Here is a 7,163-nt window from a genome sequence, read left to right as displayed (position 1 = left end):
GGGGGAGGGGGGGGGAAAGTGACTGTCTGTATGGTGATTGGTTACTGTCTGAGCTCAAACCACAACAAGAATGTTTTCCTAAGTCCTATGCCTGGCAACTTAAAGAAATGTTGCCCTTCTACATAGCACGTGGGTTCTTACAACTCTAAATTAAGGGCTAACTCTGCAAATATACACAAATAGAAGCTATTGGGCCAACATTGCCATAACTTAAGCTGCATTGCAGTTTTGGTTAAAGCCTTATGTATTCCTGCCAACTTTCCACACTACATTTACCTGCACAGACATTATTTGCAGGTTTGGTTCTGCCATGGTTCATTTCAGGATGAGCATTTTATTGTAACTTTGTGTGCAGCCCTTCAAAGGCTACAGACATGCTTAACTGTATTCACACCAGGTATCCCATTGACTTCAGCTGCAACAGTGTATTTGTAAAATCAAGTAAGATAAACTTTTATGTGTACAACAGTAAGATAACCAACCTTCTACATGTATAGGTATGTTAAAAACCATGTAAAATTAGAAAATTAAAACAAACCATGTCTGTTTTGCAATGGAAAATCCAACATAAATACTTTTACAGTCACATAAAAATGGAAAGATAAAACAGTTTTTCCATAGTTATCTTAAGTAACAGCCAGTGCTACTATTACAATGTTTTTTCTCTTTTTAATTGCACTACTATTTAGGAAAACTCATGATTCTGGCTTGCAAGGAAAGTTATATGCAATTACAAGGAAAACTTATAAACAGACATGTATCATTTGTCTAAAGTAAGAGACCAGTTCTTTACATGCCAGAATTTTTGTAATCTTAGAAACCATTTATTTTCCTTTTCTCTTGAAAAATAACTAAATAAATAAAAGTTTGACCCACTTTCCCCCTCACAACATAGGACCAATGAAACAGTAATTTTCCACTGGCACAACAGTCTGTCACTGTCTGTCATCTACTTTGCTGTCAGGACCCACAAGAGAAGTTGCAGCAGCAGTTCAGGAAGTGTAATGTCATGTTGTGAATATTCATTCAATTTTCATTGTCACAGCTGGTCTTCATCGTCTCCAAGACTGACCTTGCCTCCCCCAACTTCCTTTTGACATCTTCAGAGCAGAAGAGTGGACAGAAGCAAGATACTGAAATCAAAACTCTCAAATACCAGAAATACCCTATCAAAATCACAGGCAGGGAGAGTGGACAGGGCACAGTCCATCTCTGGGGTCTAGATCTCATCTGAGCTAGTTGTCATTTTATTGTCCTCCACAAGTAGACTGAACCATGGTCTCCACTCGCATCAAAACCACCACCAGAAAGAACACGGTGACCCAAAAGGAGGTGCCACGCAAACATGCAGCGATCCAGGTCCTGGGCTGCAGGGAGTGCCTGAGCCTGTCAGTCTTGCCGGAGGGCAGCAGTGATAACACCTGTGTGTGCTGCCATCAGCTGGATGACCTGCTCAGCCTGGTGGCTGAGCTCAAAGAAGAGGTCGAAAGATTAAGTATTAGGGAGTGTGAAAGGGAGATTGATTGGTGGAGTAGCACCTTGGCACCCATGAAGCAACAGGAGCAAATGGAGGCTCTAAACAAGGCAGGAAATCCCTCATACTCTTGTTACCAGGTAGAAGGAGGGAACCTAAGAGATGGGGGAGGCTAGAAACAGGTCCCTGCTCAGGAAGGCAGGAAAATCCTCTCCCGACCTTCCTCACCCTCTATGCTGTCCTTTCACAATAGATTCAGGGCCCTGGAACTTTTGAACAAAGAAGAGAAGGAGGAAGAAAATGAGACAAACAAGGAGGAAGACCAAGCTCCACCAAGGCCAGGTCATTCTGGACCAGGTATTAAAACCAGTTTTAAAAAGAACCCCAGTCACCTCATTGAGGTGGGTGACTCCATTCTGAGGGGTGTTGAAGGCCCAATATGCAGACCAGACCCATTTGATAGGGAAGCCTGCTGCCTCCCTGGGGCCTGGGTCAAGGGCCTCATGGTAAAACTCCCCATTCTAATGAGACCCAAGGACTACCTCCCTCTCTTGGTTTTTCAGATACAACATTACCAGGAGAAGTCCTAAAGTAATGAAGAGAGATTCCAGGTCCTTGGGGAAACTGATTAAAGGGTCAGGGGCTGTTTTGCCAATTATTAGGCCTAGCATAAAGGACACAGCTAGCATAAAGATGAACCAATAACCAAATTGTATTTGATACAAAAGGGTCAGTATATGAGTAAGCACTGGGGGTACAAACAAGTCAGATTATACATAATTGACATCAATCCCACTGACCCCAACAATGATACCACACAACCAACAATGGGTGGAATAAATGCCAAAATGCAGTCTCCCATAGAAGGGACAGGAGACAACCAAGTCAAATACATAAGACCAAGGAAGCCACATACTGAATCTCTATACAGCTTGTATTTACAAAAGCCAGACCTGACTGGAGCCCAGTTCCAGGGAGGCAAGAGATCCTTCCCCAACAGGAAACTCCACAGAGTACATCCACCTTACAGACAGATACTGCCCCTTCCTGCAAGGGGTCCCAGCTTTTATCCCTAAGTGGACTTTGTTTACTTAATGCAGGACACCTGGGGCTCATTTACCTCGCACCCTGGAGGGAAGCTTAGAGGCAAACTCACCCCCCCCCTTTGTGAAGGGCTGTGGGAATCACCCATATGTCAACCTTAATTTGGGGCTTGGGGTTGAAACCCCAGCATTTCACTCAGCCCCTTGACATATGGGTGGACCACAGCCTTCACACGATCTCTAAGTGTGACATCTTTATCTTGTATTTGGGTACAGACACTGCCACAGTCATCTCAGCTGTTTCTTCATATTCTTCACTGTTGTGGTCTTTTTCATTGGAAGATCAGTGTGACTGTGGATCTGAAGCTCACGTCATCTGCTCAGCACAGTTCAGCGTCAACTTGTATTCCAGCCTGTACGCTGCCCATTCAGGTTGAATACATTTGTCACGGGAGTGATTTCATATTCCCGGCAGTGCCATGCAAGATCGAGAAGACAAAACTTCAGACTATAGTTATTTCCGCAAATAACATTTATTTGCGGGAACATGTTCCCATTTTTTCTGTCCAGGCTTCATGATTAGGATGATGTTATCTTTTTCCTACAGCTATTACTTCAGCTGGCTCAGGGGGGCCACTCAGCCTTTGGACCCGTACTACTGCCCTATTGTCGGGGTAGGCAGCGGGTCTGCTGAATGTCTGACAGAGCAGATGGAGTTTGACCTTAACCAGATTGTCCCGTACCCGTGAGAAGCCTGCATGCAGGAAGGCATACCACAGATAAGGAGTAAGGACAGGGAACATCTGCTGCAAGAAACATTAAACTGTTGACCACAGATAAGGAACTATGTGAATTAAGTTCAGAAGTAAAACTTTAAGAAAGCTATTCCAATCGTTCACCGTTGCTATGGGTTTAGCCAATTGTGTTAGAGCTTGCAGTAGCTGTAAAAGATATATAAAGTATGTAGAAGACAATAAAGGTTCCACTTCTTTTGCTTCTAACTTGATTATTGATTGTCGCTTGACCATCTCTACCGCGACAATTGGTGACCCCGATGTGATATGATACAAGTGGAACATAGGGGATTTTATATGAGCTGCGGGCCGAGGTGCAGTGGAGACGGAGACCGGTGAAGCTGAGAGCAGAGGGGATTATGCCTGGTTTGGACCTGACATTCTGACACCTGTGTACAAGGTGATCCACCGGGAAAAACTTATTAAGATATAACATGGGGCAGCAACTAACTCAAGGGGAGGAGACAATTTTGTCTGCCTGGAAAGCCCTTCTAAAAAGAAAAGGGGTTAAAACTCCAGAACAAAGCCTGAAAAAGATGTTAATATGGATGTTAAGATCCAAGGCTTTGAAGCTAATGTAACTACTGCTTTTAGTGTGACTGTGTGGCAGAGAATAGGCAAAAAGCTGTGGGATGAAATTTCAAAAGGACAAAAAGAAGCGTGTGAGCTAGCAACTACATGGCACTTGCTAACTGAGACGCTGAAGGAGTGGAAAAAGGAACATGACACTGAAGGAAAGAAAGAATCCACTCCTGTCTCTAGTTCATTTGGTCCTGGCCTCAGTTATGATGATCCCACACTGTCTGCAGTGGCGGGACGAAAACCATTGACAGGAAAAAGCAGGGGGCATTCTCATCCACCTCCACCTCCCCCTGTGCTGACACAGGAACCTGTGCCGATACAGGAAGACCCTGGAGGGGCTTCTCCCTTGCAGGATTCTGATACGCTAAACGTAACACCATCAGCTCCTCCAGAGGAGCCAGCAGTATGTAGTGAGTCTGACAGACTCCGAGGGCGGTGAACCCAATACTAAAGAACTTACTGACAGTTTGCGAGCATTGAATTTGGCAGATAAACAAACAGAACAAAAAGTTACACCATGGACACTCCCTCCAGCCACTGTGACTGTCCTTCCCAGATACCTGGAGCAGTTTTGGGAGAATGTTTGTAAATATGCAGCTGAGAGTGGTAACTGGGACTTAGTAGAACGAATCGCTCCTGGCTCTTCCCTCCTGTCTCCCTTTCGTTCAGTCCAACCACAGACACAGGATTTCCCTGTTTTTAAGGCTGCTCCTGGTACTAATCAGCATGATGATCATAACCCGATTAGTTGGAAAGTTGTGCAAGATCTCCAAAATAAGGCATAGAAATTTGGAATAAATTCACCAGAGGTGATGCAATTGATCCATATAATCAGTACAGACTTGCTATGTCATTATGATATCACCCATCTGGCACAAATACTATTTCAGCCTGTTCAACTGCAGGTGTTTTTTCATAATTGGAGGCAGCTGGCCAGAACCACTGCAAAGACTAACCAGCGCCTGCCACAAGCTGACCCTAGATTAGGTGTAGGTGAAGAGGCAGGGATCGCCTTATTTGAGGCAGCTGTAAGGAAGAATGCCATCACTGTGTCATTTTTAACTGTATGGCAACTGGTACATCAACCCCTGAAACAGTTAAGAAGTGATGGGACTGCCGCGGCAGCTGCAGCCGATGCCAGGTCACCTAGTGGGTCCGATTCTCGGATGGATCCTACAGTTGTAGCTGAAACACCTCCAGAAAAGCCACCAGCCCCTTCCACATGTCCACTATCTGCTGATAAGGACTGCATTTTCCTGATATTAAAGAACTATAGAAAAGCATTAATGAGGACAAACTTAAAATTTGTGCTATGATTTCTACTCCTTATCCACCAGTAACCATTCCACAAAACACTTGCATTGCTCAACTTGTACCTTTTTTGAGTTGTGTTCCTAACACAGAAAAACAGTTGCGACATGATGGAGGATTCGACTCCACGGGACCTTCGCAAGGTCTTTTAGTCACAGACTGTTTCATCATCGAGACCATAGATGACCTGTACACTATCCAACAGAAGAGAATTGCCAGCGACACTAACGCTTATCGGACTTCTGGACACAGGAGCTGATATAACTATTATATCTCATTATTCCTGGCCACCAGAAAATATGGAAATGGGAGTAGTAGGACCCTGAGGGTCAACAGGTGACTGTCAAATCCCATATGATGACACACATACCCCACACCCCCCCGAATCTGTGGGGAAGGGACTGCTTGTTACAGTAAGGTGTGAAGATTACTACGGATTTTTAACAGGGGTCACTGTTCTGCAGGGCATTAAATGGCCTACACTGGAATTAACCTGGTTAACAACTGACCCTGTGTGGGTAGATCAGTGGCCCCTGCCAATTGAAAAGTTAAAGGCCCTGCAAAAATTGGTACGAGAACAGTTAGTTGCCAGACACATTGAACCCCCTCAGAGCCCCTGGAACACTCCTGTATTTGTAATCAAAAAGAAATCAGGTAAATGGAGGTTTTAACATGACCTGCAGCAAGTTAATGCTGTTATGGCCACGATGGGGGCTTGTTGGGATTCTAGAGGGCTTTCTGTGAGAGAATAGACATGTGAGAAATCCTGCGTGAGAACGAGTGATAAGAGCCTCAGCTGAGCAAGAATGCGATAAGGATGTAACTCTGAATGAGGGGGGAGAAATTGGACGAGACAAACAACCCCTGGAAGGGGTTGGGACGGAAGAGGAAGTTACACAAGGCAGGAAGCCTGGCAAGGCTGATGTGGCACCTTTTATCCAATCATAAGAAGGTTTAAAGCACGGGCTAACTTAACTGTCCAATCTTGAGGACTTGTACTGCATGTTACTCACGTGTGTGGGAGAACATTATAAAAGGGCTTTCTTAGTTGTAATAAACAGGCATTGCTTGATCACATTGGTCGTGTGCGTGCTCAGCTCTCCCGCAAGTGGCATTCCTGGGTGGGGGCCTCAAGATTGGCACAAAGTCTTCACTAAATACGACTCGTTGGAGTTCAATCTGAGGGGGACAAAGCCGGTCGACATATCCAGACACTGGCCCGGTGTCTGAAGGTGAGAATCAGTGCGCTGTAACTTAAAAGGGAGAGATAGAGGGAGAGTTTGAAGATAACAGATCTGCAAGAGGCAGCAGCCGGGGAGGAATGGGGCTACCTTGCCAAGGACGAACAGGCAGTGGTGAAACTCCTCCAGTGTATCCTCTATGAGGGGGAAAAAATATAAGTTCACTCCGGAAAGTTTAAGGTGGAGCTGAGAAAAGGGACTTACATCTACTTGGGAATCTATAGGGAAACAGCTTTGGGATTCGAACAGTGATGGAGAAAGATCAGCAAAAGAAGTGAGCAGCTATAGCACACTCTGGAAACAAATCCGTGAAATTTTGCAAGAGCTGAGCAGCGAGTGTGCTGCGGATGCTTCTGCTTTTGCAGCGATCGGAGCAGCATCTCGTTCTGACAATCCGCCTCCAATGCCTGCGCCCCTAGCGGCTCCCGTCGCGTTAGCTCAGGAAAAAACCTGTTTACTTTGCCGGTCGCGCCGCGGACCCGGCGGGCAGCAGGGGCGAAACCGAAAGGTGCGCGGCCGGGAGCTGAGAACACCAGAAGGGCACCTGATGCCGTCAGGAAGGAGAATGAGGCGGCATCAGAGGAGTCCGCGGGGTCCAGCAGTGGTCGGGGCGTGCAGTATGGAGTTGGCGGCAGCGGCCGGGGCCCCCCCGACCCCCCGCTGAGGAGTGACCGCCTGCGGCCCAGCCCGGCACCGCGCGCTCGGACCCCACTCCGAT

This window comes from Athene cunicularia (genome assembly GCF_003259725.1).
Source record: "Athene cunicularia isolate RWA chromosome 1 unlocalized genomic scaffold, athCun1 chr1_part2, whole genome shotgun sequence".
NCBI classification, from domain to species: domain Eukaryota; kingdom Metazoa; phylum Chordata; class Aves; order Strigiformes; family Strigidae; genus Athene; species Athene cunicularia.
This window is presented reverse-complemented; position numbering follows the sequence as displayed.